We start from the raw sequence: 17,424 nt of genomic DNA, 5'->3' as shown, positions 1-17,424 counted from the left end.
AGTGTATGGGTGAATGGGTGGGTAGATGGGTAGGTGGATGGAATGGCTGGAACCTCTTTCTGTTCTTTGCCATAGGAAGCTGACAACATGGCAGTTGCCTTCCATCAGAATAAACAAATAAGAGGGTACAAGAAGCAAGGGAGATGGAAGCCAGAGACTCGTTGTTATGAAGCACCAGAATTGCTGTTATTCTGTGAAGTACTACAGTCATTATCAGTGGGCCACCAGGCCAATTATACACTCAGGGAGAGAAGACCCTAGTAGGTGTGAGCACCAGGAACTGGGAAACCATGGGAGCCACCTCATAATTGGTCCAGCGAGTCCCTGACAGGTCCTGGGCATGGGTTTGGGCTGTTTCTAGCATTTCCCACGCTTGATCCCAGTGCACTCTCCGAGATCCTCTCTTTAGCCTTCCAGGGGATTCCATGTGTGGCATGGTGTCTTTCCTTCTGAGTCCTCCCTTGGATTCCATCACTGGGGACCAAGAATGTTGGCTGAGCAGAGGCTCTTCAGGCAGAGCTGGGGATTCAGGGTCCCATCAGGCAAAAGGAGTACAGGAGGTTGCAGTCAATTCAACCCATCATGGGTGCCAAGAGCCATACCCACAGCAGGTACTCAGTAGATATGCACCTGACAGGTCAATGTTGCTGGCCTAGGGGGCAGAGCTTGCTGCAGTTTAGGGCAGACATCCAGAATCCATCCATTTGATCAAGTGGTATTTATTGAGCACCTACTAGGTATTCTAGATGTTCTAGAATGGTTTTAGATGTTGGGGACACAGCCCTCATTGTAGTTAATGGTGATAAAGATTTACAAAGAATAAAGAAATATATAATTTCATGGTACATACTAAATATTGGAGAGAAAAATAAAGCAGAAATGGAGGGGGTGGGTCCCACGATAGGCATGGGAGGGGTTCAGGCAGAGAAAGCCTCCCTGAGGAGCTGACTTTCCCTCCATCTTGGAGACCAACACATGGAGGAAGATGAGTTCTGAGTCTCTGGGGCCGATTGCTGTGCCACTGGAACTGTGTTGGGGAGAGGGCATGATAAGTAGAGCACAGTGTGGCCCAAGAAGAAGGCTAAGCCTACCTCTCAGGAGAGCCCACAGGGTAAAGATATGTGATGGTCAGCTGAGGGGCTGTTCTCTGGCGGTAACAGGAACAAGATGATGATGGTGCTGATGGTGAATATGATGGTAATGAGTGGTGATGGTGATGATGATGGTGATGGCAATGATGGTGGTGGTAGTGATAATGGTGATGATGGTAGTGATAATGTTGATGGTGATGGTGATGGTAGTGATAATGTTGATGGTGGTGGTGATGATGGTGGTGATGGTATTGATGAGGATGATGATAGTGATGATAATGTTGGTGATGATGAAGGTGTTGATGATGGTAGTGGTGATGATGGTGATGATGAAGGTGTTGATGATGGTAGTGGTGTTGATGATGATGGTGATGATGGTGATAATGATGGTAGTGGTGATGATGGTGATAAAGGTGTTTATGATGGTAGTGGTGGTGATGATGATGGTGGTGGTGGTGATGAAGGTGATGATGTTAGTGGTGGTGATGACAATGATCATGATGGTGGTGATCATGAAGATGATGGTGATGATGATGGTAGTGGTGATGATGGTGATTATGATGATGGTGTTGATGATGGCAGTGGTGGTGATGATGATCATAGTGATGATGGTGGTGATGAAGGTGATGATGGTAGTGGTGATGATGATGATGGTGATGATGGTGGTGATCATGATGATGATGGTGATGATGATAGTGGTGGTGATAATGACAATGAACTCAATCAACTACTGCATGTGTTACACATGTTGCAAAGCCTCATTCAATGCTCACAGTAACCTTGCAGTTTAGGTGCTAAATCTAGAAAGAGGAGCAACTTGCTCAGCATCTTCCAGTAGGAGGCAAGGAGAGATCCTAACCTGGCCTCATCAGCATCCAGTCTCAGCCCCAGAAACACATGGGCAGGGGAAGGGTAGCGGAACAGATTACTGGCCTGAGCACTGGGAAGCTTCTGCAGCAGAGGACTCCAGGCCGGCCCTGCTCAGCAGCACCAGCTTTCAGGCCTGTGAGGAGGAGCAGCTGGCCTCACAGCCATGGAAGATGAATACACAGCTTCACTGGGCATGAGAAAGGCAGGGCTGTGACCATGGGCAACAAGAGACCAAGGCTACAGCAAGCATCCCAGGAGCTCTGCCATCAACTGGCAGTAACTGATGTGGCATGGTTGTCTTGGTCTATCTGGCTTTGTCTGTAGCTCTAACAGACCTTTCATTTTGGTAGTAATGAAACAAGTTGAAGATTTAAACCAAGGAAAAATGAATATCACCAAGTAAACTGACAATTAATGACAACAAACAAGGCCTTTTACTTCTGACCATAGTAGTAACAGGGACTCAATTTACACACACACACCTGACCTTCTACAACTAAAAAAAAAAAAAAACAGGCAATAATGATAGTAAATCATGGCTTTACTGGGCAACAGGAGCATGGTGCAGTGATCTCTAAGAGGAAAGAGAGAAGTAAGGGGGCCCTGGGGTGCCAGCTTACTTCCAGATGAGAGTTTCCAGGTCACAGGACAGAGGGGAGCTCTGTAAGAAAGCAGGGCTCCCTTCAAGCTGGGAGGGAGCTCCTAAAGCTTTGGGGAGGAACTACTGGGAAGGGTTTCCAACTCTTAGAGGACCTGCTGTGGTTGACATTCACCCCAGCCAGGCAGGGGACCTCCCATAGCCCACAGTACTGAAGGGGCTGCTTGAAGGGGGCTTTGTCAGTGGGCTTGACCAAAGGATGCCTGTTCCCACCTGACAAAGCAGAATAGCCTCAAACTACCAAACCGTGGGGCTAGTGTTGTGGTGCAGTGGTTGAAGCTGCTGCCCACAACTCCAGCATCTCATAGGGGCTCCAGGTCCTGTTCCTGCTGCTCCACTTCCATTCCAGCTCACTGCTAATAGCCTGGGAAGGCAGGGAAAGATGGCCCAAGTATTTGAGCCACTGCCACCCACATGGAAAACCTGGATGAAGCCACTGGTTCCTGGCTTTGGTCTGGCCCATCCTTGGCCATTGCAGCCATCTAGAGAGAGACTGATGGGTGGAAGATTTCTGTCTCTAGGTCTGTCTGTGCAACTCTTTCAAATAAATACAAATCTTTACTAAAAAAATACATCAAAATCTGCCCTGGGAGCATGACTGCATCTCACACAAAGTTCAAAAACAGCTATGGAACATGAAAGAAATCCATTACCCAACATGAGATGCACAATAATCTTTTTAATTATCAGCCATGCACAGAAACAAGAAAATGTGACCCAGAATGGATGGACTGGAACAGACCCAGACAGAATGCAGGTGCTGAAGTGAGTGGCAGGACACTAGTGCAGCCAGTGAGCAAGCCCTGTGTGTGCTGGGGAAGGCATGGGAAGAACAGGCACTAGGGGGGAGCTCCTCTGTCAGGGATGACAGGGGCCAAATCAGACATCAAGACATGAAAAGTGCAATGCCTGGGATGTGGATGGGTCTAGCAGCCAATCAGGGAAGCAGAGCAGAATATGAACGTTACAGAGCTCTGTGAACAGCAGAGAAGGTACAGAAACCCCAAAATGTGATTCAGTGGGGAGAGGGAAGGAGAGAAGGAGGAGGAGGAAGAAAGACAGCTAAAATTTATTCAAAGAAGTATTGTTCAAACATTTCTGAAAATGATAAAAAAATAATAATGCACAGGCAAGAAACTTGATCAGTGCAAGTACAGGGAACATTATAAAACTAGGCTATGACCTTCAAGTCTCAGCCCTGTTTCTGGTTCCAACTTCCTGCTAATGTGCACACAGGGAAGCAGCAGGTGATGGCTCAGAAAGCTGGGTCCCTGCCATGCATGAGAGAGACCTGGATGGAGTTCCTGGCTCCCAGCTTCTCCTTGTCTCTGTCCCAGCTACGTGGGCATTTGGGCAGTGAACCAGTGGATGTGAGATCTCTGTCTCTCTGGTTAAAAAAAAGTAGCCATAGAGAAAGCAGAGGCTATGGAAATGAGAGGAAGAACAGAAGACTTTTCACTGGAAACAATAAAAGCCAGAAGGAAGTTGAATCATATTTTTAAGGAACTGAAAGGAAAAAGCTGTCAACCCAGAATTCTGCACAACAGGGAAATGACTTTCAAAGGTGAAAGTGAGTGAACATCAGGGGTTGGTGAAGACCAGGAGATGGTGGAGTCTCAAACACTGCTGGTGAGGCTGTACCATGGGGCAGCTGCTGTGCATAGGAGCCTGGCAGTCTCTCAGAGCTTCTGCTGGACCTGGCAACTCCACAGCAGGGCAGAAGACAGCCTAAGGTAACTGAAGAAACATTTCCTTGGGAAACTTGCACATGATTTGTGTCCAGAACAGCTGAAGCATCGAAACCCTAATCCCCAGCAGCTGGGGAATGGACAGCACATCCAGTCATATGGTGGAATATGACTCAGCCCTCAGAAAGACCGAGTCACAGTCAGCTGCAACATGGCAGATGACAACAGCAAGGCAGTAGGGCCACACAGCATGTGAGTCCAATGACAGGAAGTGCCAAGAATAGGCAGGACCATAGACAGTGGGCAGAGCTGGGGCTGCCCAGGCTTGGGGAGTGAGTCGAGGTGGCCCAAGTGGCTGGAGAGCAGGCATGGCTGTGAGGTTTTCTTATGCAGGTCACAAACTAAAATCTCTTTAAGGCTATCTCTTTAAGGCTAGAATCAGCTATTTATAGCAAAAATAATTGAATGTGAGGTTTATAATGTAAGTAGAAATATAGTGCGTGGCAGCCTACTGGACAAAAGAGCACAGAGAGAAGCTGGAGTTCTTGTTTAGACTTCTTACACCCCCAGAGTAGCTGTAGTGTCCCACGTGGGACCCCAATGGCAGAGTGGTCACCTGCAGGTGTAGGATGCAAACCCTAAAGCAAAAGCTAAAAATTGTGATATGTAACGGGGCAGCAAAGGATAGGAAAGACAGTCATAGAAAACAATCAACAGGTCCCCCCCCCCAAAAAAAAAACAGGAAGAAGAAGAGATAAAATGAACAAAGACCAGCATGGACAAGGAGAAAGCACCAGGAAGTTGCTGGATTTAATTAGCAATCATGTTGCATTTGCACAGTGTTAATTCCCCAGTGAAAAGGTACACAGGAGAGAAAAACAAGACCCAGATATGTGCTGTGTGCAATAAATCCACTTTGTGGTTTTTGTTATTGTTGTCTTTAAATATTTAATTTATTTATTTGAAAGGCAGGAGAGAAAGAGACAGAGACAGAGAGACAGAGACAGAGAGACAGAGACAGAGACAGAGACAGAGACAGAGAGAATTGATCTTCCATTCACTGGTTCATTTCCAAAATGGCTGAAACAGGCCAGGCTGATGCCAGGAGCCAGGAACTCCGTCAGGGTCTCCCTGATTGATGCAGGGGTCCCAAGCACCTGGGCCATTCTTGACTGCTTTCCCAGGATGCTGGATCAGAGGTACAGCAGAGGCTGGTGCTGTGGCGCAGTGGGTTAAAGCCTTGGCCTGAAGTGCTGACATCCCATATGTGTGCCGGGTTCTAGTCCCAGCTGCTATTCTTCCGATCCAGCTCTCTGCTATGGCCTGGGAAAGCAGTAGAAGATGGTCCAAGTCCTTGGTCCCTTGCACCCATGTGAGAGATCTGGAAGAAGCTCCTAGCTCTTGGCTTCAGACCAGTGCAGTTCCGGCCATTGCAGCCTTCTGGGGCATGAACCAGTGGATGGAAGACTTCTCTCTCTGTCTCTACCTCTCTCTTTAACTCTGTCTTTCAAATCAATAAAATAAATCTTAAAAAAAAGAGGTACAGCAGCTGGAACTTGAACCTGGGCTCTGATATGAATGCAGGCATCAGAGATGGCAGCTTAACAAGCTGTACCACAATGCTGACCCCTTTAACCACTTGGAATGTAGACACAAATTGGTTTTAAGGGAAGGGATGGGATTCTTCATCGCGTGCTACCTGAACAAAGCTGGGGTGTCGCAACACTTCTAGGGGACAGGTCCTTGGGGCATTCACAGACTGTCAGTCTGTGGGCCCCAGCACGAGGCTGAGGAGCTGGCAGGGGGTGGGTCCCAGGAGGGTTTGGGGTACAGCCCGTGCATGCCCGGGGATGGTGCTGTGGGCTGGAGATGAGATTCTGGAGGAGGGCCACTGGGCATGGGTGGTCCCTGGGGGACTGGACAGCAAAGGGGAAATGTGAGCCAGAGGCCCTGCGAGAGACAGAGCCATGCATGAAGCTGGGGGATGAGGATGGTGTGAGGAGAGTCAGGTTGGGGAGGGGGGTGGTGCACTGACTCTAGGAACCTGCACTATGCACCTGCTGTGTGACAGCCCTGAGTGGCTGACTCTGGGGCAATTCAGAGAAGAGGGCTCACAGCACGGCCTCCAGGATGCTCTACCAGGTCTGTGCAATCCCCACCTGCCGCGGGAGCCTCTGGAAAGCAGCGCTTCCCACACCCCTTCCCCCACCACCTTGTGAGGCTTGCAGGGAGTATCTCAGTCTCTGCACACGCCCCTCCCTGGATGCTGAGAAGCTGTGGGGATCCAGGGGAGAAATGACCCGTGGGCAGGTGTGGGGAGGAGACTCAAACAGGCAGAGCTGCAGCACCCGTGGGCCTGCCGGTGAGTCCCTGACTCAGCCTCTTCCTCTGTGGCTGATGTGGGGGTGCTCCCTGCCAGTTGCCAGCTCTCTGGGTGCTCGGTGCCACAGTGAGAACATTAAAATCAGCAGGGGCCGGTGCTGTGGCACAGTGGGTTAAAGCCCTGTCCTGAAGTGCTGGCATCCCATATAGGTGCCGGTTCTAGTCCTGGCTGCTCCTCTTCCAGTCCAGCTCTCTGCTATGGCCTGGGAAAGCAGTGAAAGATGGCCCAAGTGCCTGGGCTCCTGCACCCATGTGAGAGACCCAGAGGAAGCTCCTGGCTCCTGGCTTTGGATCGGTGCAGCTCTGGCCATTGCAGCTAGCTGTGGAGTGAACCAGCAGATGGAAGACATCTCTCTCTCTTGTCTCTTTCTCTATCTCTCTCTCTCTCTCTCAAATAAATAAAATAAATCTTAAAAAAAACAAAAACAAAAACAAAAAAAAATCATGGCAGCAGAAGGAGCTCCATGAGAGCCTGCCTAGGAAATGCCTCCTCCTTCCCCAGTGAGGCAGCAGGGCTATCGTGCCCATTACACACATGAGGAAAACGGAGGCTGTTATCAGGCAGTGGGATCTGAACCCCCACCCAGCCTGCGCCTTCAGAACATCTGGTGCCAGGAGGCACTCTAAGCATCGCTGGGACAGTCAAGGTGACTAGTCAAACGTGAGGTAACTTCAGCATGTGGAGTTTCAACATAAATTCTCACAGCACTGGGTCATAACCAACAGAAGCAAACTGGAACCCAGGAGTCCGTGGAAGGAACGGATGCAGGGAAGGGGAGGGTCTCCTTGCGGGGTGGGGGGGTGGGATCTGCCTGTTGGTGACTTTCGAAGGGCAGGTGGGACCAGAACAGCATGGCTCGGCACAGCAGCCCCTCGTTTCTGCTGCTTCCTGCCTGGATATTTCCTAAAGCAATGATGCGACAGCACACCCATGCAGCCACCCTGCAGGAGCTGGCCCACACGTCGTCCTAAAGCAGGCGCTGTGCTGCGAGGGAACCCTAGGCTTTACTGCAGGCCCCATGGTGGGCGGGGCCGAACCCTGAGCAGGCAGCCTGGGGGCGGGGCCAAGCCAGGAGGGGGAGTGGTGGTGGGCGGGCCGAGCCAGGAGCTGGGAGGCAGTGGGCGGGGCCGGGCCTTGGCTCCCCATTGCCCGACGCCCTGGAAGCACCTGCAACTTGGTGATGCTCTGAGCTCACAGTGAGTTTGCTGGGACAGACGCCCATCAAGGAACGCCTGCACTTCATTCAGGCAAACGTCATCAAAACTCAAACTTCACGGGTGGGAGTCTGGCGTGGAAAGACGGGTCGGTAATCCCAGAGACTTCGCCCACGAGGGTGACCCAGAGGGGAAGCCACTGCCCCAAGTGAGCAAAGTGAACGCGAACAGGGACCGGACAACCAGCAATCGCGTGCATCTGTTCCGTGGTGTCCCCACCCCAAGCGGCCATCCTGGACCCACGAATGCAGGGACAGCGTAGAGGGATCGGGTGCCTGTGACCGCCGTGCTGGGGGCGCGCAGCTCTGCAGAAGATGCAGTGGCTGTTCCAGAACACAGAGGGACTCTGTGCAGCCAGGACAGGAGCCCAGGCTCTCAGAGGTGATGCTGCGGGTGCTGGGTGGAGCACGCGTGTGCTCCGAGGACCAGGGAGCTACAAGGCACTGGCGCGAACTGCAATGTGGGTGCCTGTGGCGGTATGGCCTGTCCTTGTTCCTGGAAACACGCAGAGACCTGGCTCCCCTTCCTCAGGTAGGTGTGGGTGCAGCCCCCCTCTCCCCCCACTCCCGGAGACAGCCCCAAGGTCAGCAGCTGTAGATACCTCGGGTAAGGCCTGGACGGGCTCCACAGACCGCGGCTGGAGCCGCTTCTGCTGGGCCACCAGCAAGGCCGAGCTCACCGCCTGTGTTGGGTGGGGACGCCACTGCTGTGACCCACACTCGGTCCCAAGACAGGGCTGACCTGTGCCCTGACCCCAGGTTCTCAGGCCTCTGAGTCCTTGTCTCCCCAGGCCAGGCCTTGCGGTGACGGCGCCCCCTTGTGTCCAGAGAGAGAAGTGCAGCTCATCACCCCACCCCACCCCAGAATTCCTCCTCGTTCCACCAGCCAGCCTATCACCCCTGTTCATTTCATCTTCATTTTATTCTCGCATTTGCTCACTTGTTCTTTCAGGCACTCACTGCATACCGGGTACCGACCTGACCCTTGGAAGCCCAAGGACGGGTTGCTCCCAAGCTTTAGCCTCCAGGACTGCTCAGCCAGTGGAGGAACAAAGTAGGTGTTGTGCTTCCTGGAGGAAAGGCACCACAGATTATCAAGGAAGGCTTCCAGGAGGAGGCGACCCCTTTGGTCTCCTTTTGGCTTTCTGATGCTGCCAGCCTACAGTTCCCCAAAGCTCTTCCTGTCTGCCCTGTGGCTGGGGCACTGCCATCCTCTCCTTCATAACCAAGCCATTACTGTGGTGATGGCATCAGCCCATCAGTGGCGGCAGAGTCCTGACAGCCCAGTCACCTCTGAGGGTCCACCCCAAGCACAATCATGGCAAACTACAGTCTTGGAGGGATGTTCTATCTCCCCTCTGTGGGATGCTGCAGCACTCGGGGGCTGGGATGTCCCCTAACTGTGAAGTCCCACTGCTCTGCCCTTGGGGATGCTTGGTGGACATGTGCTGCCTGCAGGACACAGCCTCCCATGTCAACTCCTCTGTGGGTCCAAAGGCACAGTGACTCTCATCCCCCACACTCATTGACCTTTGGCTGGAATCTGCCCGTGCCACTTCCAGGGACACAGAGCTGGCCACTAGGGTCAGTGGTGAACCTCTTCCTGGAGCCATGATGGGCCAGACGTGGCTCATCCCATGGCTCCTCAGGGGGGTCCACCTGGTGGCCAGTGCAGCTTCAGAAGGCTGAGCCCCTGAAGTGCCCCAGGTGCCCCAGACCCAATGCCCAGGCCCTGGCCTCCTGCTCCCCCACACCTCCAAGCTTACCCCTCCTCTTCTTCGTTCTTCCCCTGGAACCTCCTGGCTGGTTCCGCTCCATCAGGAATCTTCAGCTGATCACCACTTCCTGGGTAGCCTTGCCCCACCCCATCACCCCCCCACCCCCACCCCCAGGGTTCTGAGCAGACCCTGCACCATGGACCACTGCTGTGCTTGCTGCTGGAGACTGGATGTCCTGCAGAGACAGTAGGTCCCCACGTCCAGACACTGCCTGGTCCACGCAAGTATCCTACAAATTCTGGGGCCTGAACACCCTGAGCACAGGAGCTCAGCAAACATTCGACCTTCCCCACCCACCCCTCACCCTTCTCCCTGCTGCCACTCTCATGGCCGGGGACTCTGCCAGGGCTGGAATCCTGCAATGAAGTCATCTTTCCACCCACACTTCTGCTCAGGCCCCATCTCAGCAGTGTGGGCAGCACCATTATGATGACCACTGTTTGATGGACATGATGAGCCTGTCCATCAGCAGTGTAATGCTACGAGTCCCCCAGCATCCCGAGGTCTTGCTCCTGTCCAGGTTAGAGGTGGGGGATAGAAGCAGGGCCAGAGCAGTGCCTTGTCCAGGCTCCCTTGGCTCCAAAGCCCAGCCTCGGGGTGTGCAGGTGGCATCAGCATGCATGGTGAGCACACAGCTGGGACTTGGTGGGTCTGGTTGGGGCCTGGGAATCTGCATTTCTGACACGTTCCTGGGTGAGGCAGCAGCTGCTGGCCACGTACCACAAGAACCACGAATTGTGCCACATGCCTGTGAGCAGCCCAGACATCTGTCTGTGGTTCCTGGTGACCCCTGCTCTGCCACAGCCTCTGGGTCTGCAGTCCAGAGCCTCACGGGGAAATTTGCCTGGCCCAGCAGTGTTGTGGTTCAGGCTGGGCTGGGCAGTCCACTCAGCAAGCTCCCTCGAAGCCAGTTCCCAGTGCCCTGTGCGAATCTGACTCCACCCTCACCAAGTTAATTATCTGACCTTGAAGGCCCCGCGAGGTCTCAGCTCATGCAGCCAATGCAAGTGTTAAATATAGGGCCTGGGCCCGTTCCCATGTGGTTTCCTGTCATTGTTTTAATAACCATGGACGAGTCTTGGGAACCAATTATGAAACTAGGACAGTCTTTTTTTATTTTTATTTTTCTAAAGCAACTTAGTTTCCAACTCCAAAAACTTGGGGGCCGGTCTGGGAGGGTTTTGCCACAGCTCCCCCAGCACAAGTCCTTCTCAGAACCTGCAGCTCTTGTCCTAAATACGGGCCAGTCACTTCCTGCTTCCACCCCCGCCATCCCTCACCCTCCACCAATGTCCTCACCACACCTGTCACCCTCGGACTTGAACTGGGCTGTGGCATTGGGAGTCCTTGGCCTTCGTCCCTGCTCCCCATGTGTGCCTAGCCTCCAGGGTGCCTGAGCCCACTGGCCGGGCCTGGGGATGCTGGGGGAACCTGGGGACTGCTGGGGTCAGAGTTCTGGGAGATCATAGACCAGGCACCTGCAGGCCAGGCCTCATGAGGACACTCTTGGGTCTCAGGGCCTAGAGGTCTGCTGTCTGACTTCTCTGCCTTCCTGGCAATTTCCTGAGTCAGGGCCCAACCTGACTAAGGCACGATGTGTCTGCTTAACATCAGATGACACGGAGCTGTCACAGGCTCCAGCCCAGGTCAGTGGCAGGCACGGGGTGGGCAGAAGGGGCCTCCGAAGGTGCACCCTGGATTATCTGCCCTCTCCCCTCCCATGTGGGATGAAGCAGGACTTCCAGTGAGGTCAGCATGGGCCAGCCTGGCCAGCTCTTCCCCTTGCTCCCTTGCTCCGTTGGCTCCCTGCTGCTTGTCCTGCATAGAGGCATTAGCACAGCACTGCCTGCCCCTGATTCAGGTCCTCAGAGGATGGCCTTCCACCCCTGCCCCCCGATATAGGTGCAAATCCTGGGTCTGGGCTGCCCAGCCCGTGACCCTGGCCCAGACACCTCCTACCTGGACCTCAGCTTCCTCACCTGCAGAGTGCAGGGTGCAGGTGTGATGGTGACTGTGGTAGGTTAAATGCAGTGTGGCCATGTGATGCCTGCTGGTGGGCATGTGTCATTGTGGGGGGTGTCTTAGACATTCCCCTAGGGGAGGCACTTCCTGTGTGTCTATCAAATCCCTCTTACGAAAATGAAAAGGGCAGGAAAGCTCAGCCATGTCTGGCCGTTGCCCACCATTGTATCCCCAGTGAGGGTGTGACAGCTGAAGTGACTCACAGCAGCAAAGGGGCCATGTGGCCATGGTGGGGTCAGCCTGGGAACCAGGCACCCAGTGAAGATGCTGAGTGTGAAGACAGGTATCCCGGGACACCATGAGGCATCCTAGCTGAGTTACACGTGGCCATAATTACAATGAGATCTCTCTAGGTCTCTTCACATCTGCATTCCATCCACTGTACAGGTGAGGAAGCCAACACCTGGAGAGGGGAGGCCACTGGTCCAAAGTGACAGGCAGGGCAGCCCAAGGCAGACACAAGATCTGCACCCTGGTTCCCTGCTCCCTGCGCCCATGCCCCATGCCAACCAATCAGCACAGACCCTGGAGCTCCAGGCCTTCCTGGAGGACTGCACACTTTTGGCCAGTCCTGCCAAGGCAGCCACAGGTGGAACTCGAGATTCAACAAGTCTGCAACAGGCTGATTTTCAAGTGCAGCCTGCTAACAGCATTAGGAATGCCCACATGGCCCTCAGCAGGACAAGCTCCCCACCGCTGCTATACATGCTCTCAGATTTTAAGAGAAGAAAAATGGGGGAGAGGGGCAGAAAAACCCACCAGGAGCAGAGTAAGGCAACCTCTGCTCCCACCCCCACTGCCTCCCTCTCCCTCTCTCTGAAGCAGTTTCACTGTCACCACCCTTCTCTCCTTCCCAGGGTCCTCATCCCTTCCTTTCAACTGTTAAAACTCTCTGGGCTGTGGCTCAGCAGGTCAAGCCCACCCCTGCATCACAGATGAAGTTCCAGTCCTGGCTGCTCCACTTCAACCCAGCTCCCCCCTAATGCCCTGGGAAAGCAGTGGAAGTTGGTCCAGGTCCTTGAGCCCCTGCACCCATGTGGGAGACCCAGATGAAGCTCTGGCTGTTGGCTTTGACCTGGCCCAGGCCCAGCTCTCTCTCTCTCTGTAACTCTGACTTTCAAATAAATATAATAACTCTTAAACAAAAAACATCCTAATCAAGGAATCAAAAAAGCATTATGGAAGGATGGGAGAAGCCGCTGGACAGAGGCAGGGCCAGGTTCCCCAGGTCCGGGTAAGGGACAGACAAGCCTCCTGCTTGAGCCCCACTGCTATCCCTGGGAAAAGGTCTAATTTCCCCTGTGTGGAGGACCCTGTGTCTCAGAGGGACCTGTTCCCAAGGCCTCCAGCTCGGAGCAGCAGAAGCATGGCCTGCACTCCATCCCCACAACTCCCTGAGGAGGTCCCAGAGCATTCTGACCTCTGGGGGAGGCCGGCATGTGGGCGGCAGCAAGAGGGCAGGGGAGAGTGACCCAGCTCTAGGGGGGGCACAGCTCAGGCTGCACTGGACCATCCTTTCCAGACTCCTAGCTCAGGCAGAGCCAGTCCTGGCTGGGGGACTGCTGCACCATCACACTTCCCCCAGAAGGATCAGGAAAAGGGGGGACATGGGGTCTTCAGGGACATCGCCCCAAGCGACTGTGTGACCTCAAGTGACCCTGAGTGAAGTCCATCTCTCTGGACCTCCTTCCTCACCTGTAAAATGGGTCCATGTCTTGGACCAGTTTATTCCAGGTGTGCATGCAACCTGTGAGCTGCAGAGGCGCTGTGTGTGGGGGATGCTGTGAGGGTCCCTCTCTGAATGGTTCCTATAGGGCAAGCTGCTGGCCAAGGGCTCAGTCCCCAAAATGTGAGACTTTGCAAGCAGAGACAAGAATGGGGGAGGGGGTGGGTTTATTCTCCCAACAGGAGACCCCAGTCCCTCACCAGTAAAATGGAGAATGCACCAGTATGCTCCCCCACATGGGAAGCAATGACCCCATTTAACCGGGGGTGGGGAGGAGAAGTAAGGTCAGCTCACCTAGCACTCCTCAGCTCCTGAGCCACAGAGCCTGGCTGCAGCAGGCCCTCAGCCTTCAGGCTCAGAGACAGGACTGGAAGCTCCAGGTAAGCTCAGTGCAGTGGCCCAAAGGCCCAGCCACTCAGGAGCAGAGACCTCATTTGCAAAACCGAAGAGCTTCCTGAGGGGAGTGAACTGAAGAGAAGAAGTCCTGGCTCAATTTGAGGACTATTTTTGGCTGAATCCAGATGAAAAGACAAAAAGGCAAGCGCTGGGAACAGGAGAGAGAGACAAAATGGGGAGGCAGCTGCCCTGAGTGCCCAGCGCCCGGGAGACATGATTGTTCACGGAATAATTAGATGCTGTCCTGCGGGTAGTCGGGGCTAAAAATGAAGGAGGCAGAAAGTGAAAGCCGCCAAAGGTCGCAGGCTGCTCTCAATATTTTTTCCTTGGCAGATTTGAAGATGCAGGGAATTAATTTGCAAAAGAACAATGAAACAGCCAGCACCAGGGCTCACTAGGCTAATCCTCTGCCTGTGGCACCAGCAACCTGGGTTCTAGTCCCAATTGGGGCACAGGTTCTGTCCTGGTTGCTACTCGTCCAGTCCAGCTCTCTGCTGTGGCCCGGGAAGGCAGTGGAAGATGGCCCAAGTGCTTGGGCCCTGCACTGGCATGGGAGACCAGGAAGAAGCACCTGGCTCCTGGCTTCGGATCTGCACAGCTCACTGGCCTTAGCAGCCATTTGGGGAGTGAACCAATGGAAGGAAGACCTTTCTCTCTGTCTCTGTCTCTCTCACTGGCTAACTCTGTCTGTAAAAAAAAAGGAAAAAAAAGAACAATGAAGCAACAGGAGAGGATCCACACAGCCTGAGCAGGAACATCCCAAATGAACACCAGCATAGCTCTCCTGCTAGGGGTCATGAGCTCTTTGGGGGTGGGGCCAGCCAGGAAACTTTCTCAGCTGTGAGGGCCATGGGGTTCCTGGGGCCTTTCTCCTGCTGCAGCCCCATGTGTCAGCAGATGAGTGTGGCCCTGTTCCAATAAAACTTTATTGACTCCAACAGGCACTGGGCTGGATTTGGCTTGAGAGCCACAGGTGATCACATCCACGTGGGTCATCACGGAAGTCCCCATCTGATCTGCCCATTTGTTCCCAGCCCTGCTGCTGGACAACACTGTCCAAAGCTGACCGGGCAGCAGCCACAATGCAAAGGTCGACAATCATCATCATTGGCCTGTGGAGCAGCTGTCTTTGTGACCACCCCTGTGAGGGAGGGGTGGATTTACAGCCAGAAAGCCCAAATCTAGAGCCCCAACATCCATGCTCCAATTGTACTGCCTCAAGTGAGTTGCTTCAAGCTCCCTTGGGCTCTGCTGCAGCCTCACAGGACCCAGTCCACACTCCCCAGGCATCTCCCACCCCTTGGGCCTCACCTGGGATGGCTGAGAGCTGCTGCTGTCCCCCTGCCCTTCATCACTGGTTCAGACCCACACTCCCTTCCAGACTCGGCCCAAGGGTCATCCTCTCTGCACAGCCCTCCATGACTGCTCCCCCAACACCAGATGTGCAAGCCTCTTCCCCTCTCTGGGCCTCCATTTCACAGGGTGCAAGGTGTTGGGTGCAGGGAGGTGGGCTGGCAGGCTCCCAACCATAACACTTGAGTAGGGATCTGCCTCTTAGATTAGCCTTGTTGCCCAGGAATAACCCAAAGGAGTGAGAGACACAGGAAACCAAGCTGGTATCTGGCACAGGGGGTGTGTCTCGCACACATCTGCATTTCAGCCCTGGCTCTGCCCCTACTCCCCACCTCCTACTAGTGTACATCCAGCAGACCGCAGGGACCAGCTCAACCACTTAGTCCCCACCATCCACTTAGGATACCCAGATTGAGCTCTTACACTTTTTTACACTTTTTTTTTTGACAGGCAGAGTGGACAGTGAGAGAGAGACAGAGAGAAAGGTCTTCCTTTGGCCGTTGGTTCACCCTCCAATGGCCGCCGCGGTAGCGCGCTGCGGCCAGCGCACCGCGCTGTTCCGATGGCAGGAGCCAGGTGCTTCTCCTGGTCTCCCATGGGGTGCAGAGCCCAAGCACTTGGGCCATCCTCCACTGCACTCCCTGGCCACAGCAGAGAGCTGGCCTGGAAGAGGGGCAACCGGGACAGGATCGGTGCCCCGACCGGGACTAGAACCCGGTGTGCCGGCGCCGCAAGGCGGAGGATTAGCCTGTTGAGCCACGGCGCCGGCCAGATTGAGCTCTTTGGCCTAGCCTAAGCCTGGCTGATGCAGCCATCTGGGGAGTGGAGCAGTGAATGGGAGATCAATCTCTCTGTCTCTGTCTGTCTCTGTCTCTGGGGCCTGACAACCTGTGCCTCCAGCCCATGCGACCCAGGACTGAGCCTGTCCTTGGTCCCTGAGTGAGGGGAACAACTCACTTGAACTCAGATTCCTCAGCTCTTGGAGCAGTGCCATTTGCCAGAGACATGGCACCCAGGCCCGGTGTTTGTCACCAGTGGTAAATCTAGTCTCCCACAAAACTGAACCCCCCTGGCTTGTTTAAAACAATCCCGGCCCCTCTGCCCTGAAATCCTGAAGCTGTCTCCAAGCATGAATGGCCGCAGTTGGCTCCTTGCAGGAAGCATGTACACTTCCCGTCTTCATGGGCCCAGGGCCGACCTCGAGGCTTCGCAGTATTTCCCAGCTGCATGCACAGAGCTGGGGAGGATACTCTGGGGATGGGCCATGGCCATCAGTGCCCACCTTGAATAACTGGGACCCTGTCAGACACAGGCCACAGTCTGGAGTGTGGGGTGCAGGTGTGAATGGAAGGGGACAAGCCGGGTTCCCCAGTGATGACCTCAAACTCTCTCTCCCTTGGCCCAAATCTGTGCCCTTCTCTGTCTCATCTCTCAGACACCTGGAGCAGGCAAAGGACTTCAGAGGAGGATGCTTGGCCCCATGGGGCTTTATCAGCTTAGCTCTGCCAGGCACCCCCACCCCCACCAGGAGGAGAACCTGAAGCAGCACCCAGGGCTGGCGTCCCATGAGACGGGTGTGGGCACATGGGACACCTTCCTCTCAAAGAGTGCCCAGCATGCAGCCATCAAACCAGCAGACTCAGGAACAGGGCCCCCCAGGAGTGGTGTAGGAAACGGGGTCAGGGCCATTCTGGGTCTAGTCGAGGCTTCCCCAACAGCGCAGCAGCTTATGGAGCAATCAGGGTTCCAGGCCAAAGTCTCAGGAGCATTCAAGTTCAAGTTCAAGTTCAAAATGTGAGAAGAATGAAGTCAACAAGAACCATTCATTCTGACAACCCAAGAATGTTCCTTTTCATCCTCAAGGGAGAAAACATTTGGTCTCATGAGAGAGGAAAAGGAGGAGAGAGGGAACAGAGGCCAGACCCGGTGGGGGGAGGGGCAGAGCAAGGCAGAGGATAGAAGAGAACAAAACAGTTCTGTCCAGGACGTCATTCAGATGCATGAGGAGATGTGTGTGTGGGGCAGGGATGTGTCTGTTTCTAGAGCCACCCACATGGATGCAGGTCTCTGAGTGCCAACCAGGGTGATGGGCCAAGCTGCCCTGAGCCTGCAGACCCCACAGATCCACAGATGAGGCATCATCCTCAAGGACAGAGAAGCTGAACCAGGGTCAGGCCAGCAGCCTGGACAGCTCCGAGCCACCACCTCAGGGCCCCAGGCATCTCCTTCCTGCAACCCCCTTATTC

The 17,424-nt window shown here is 54.2% G+C and overlaps 1 pseudogene; it reads right to left on the bottom strand.

The window, feature by feature from the left end:
• Window positions 1-17,424, bottom strand: part of LOC133754203 (DNA-directed DNA/RNA polymerase mu-like) — a 49,525-nt pseudogene that overhangs the window by 22,946 nt on the left and 9,155 nt on the right.

The sequence above is a fragment of the Lepus europaeus genome, chromosome Y (genome assembly GCF_033115175.1).
Source record: "Lepus europaeus isolate LE1 chromosome Y, mLepTim1.pri, whole genome shotgun sequence".
NCBI lineage: Eukaryota > Metazoa > Chordata > Mammalia > Lagomorpha > Leporidae > Lepus > Lepus europaeus.
This window is presented reverse-complemented; position numbering and strand designations above follow the sequence as displayed.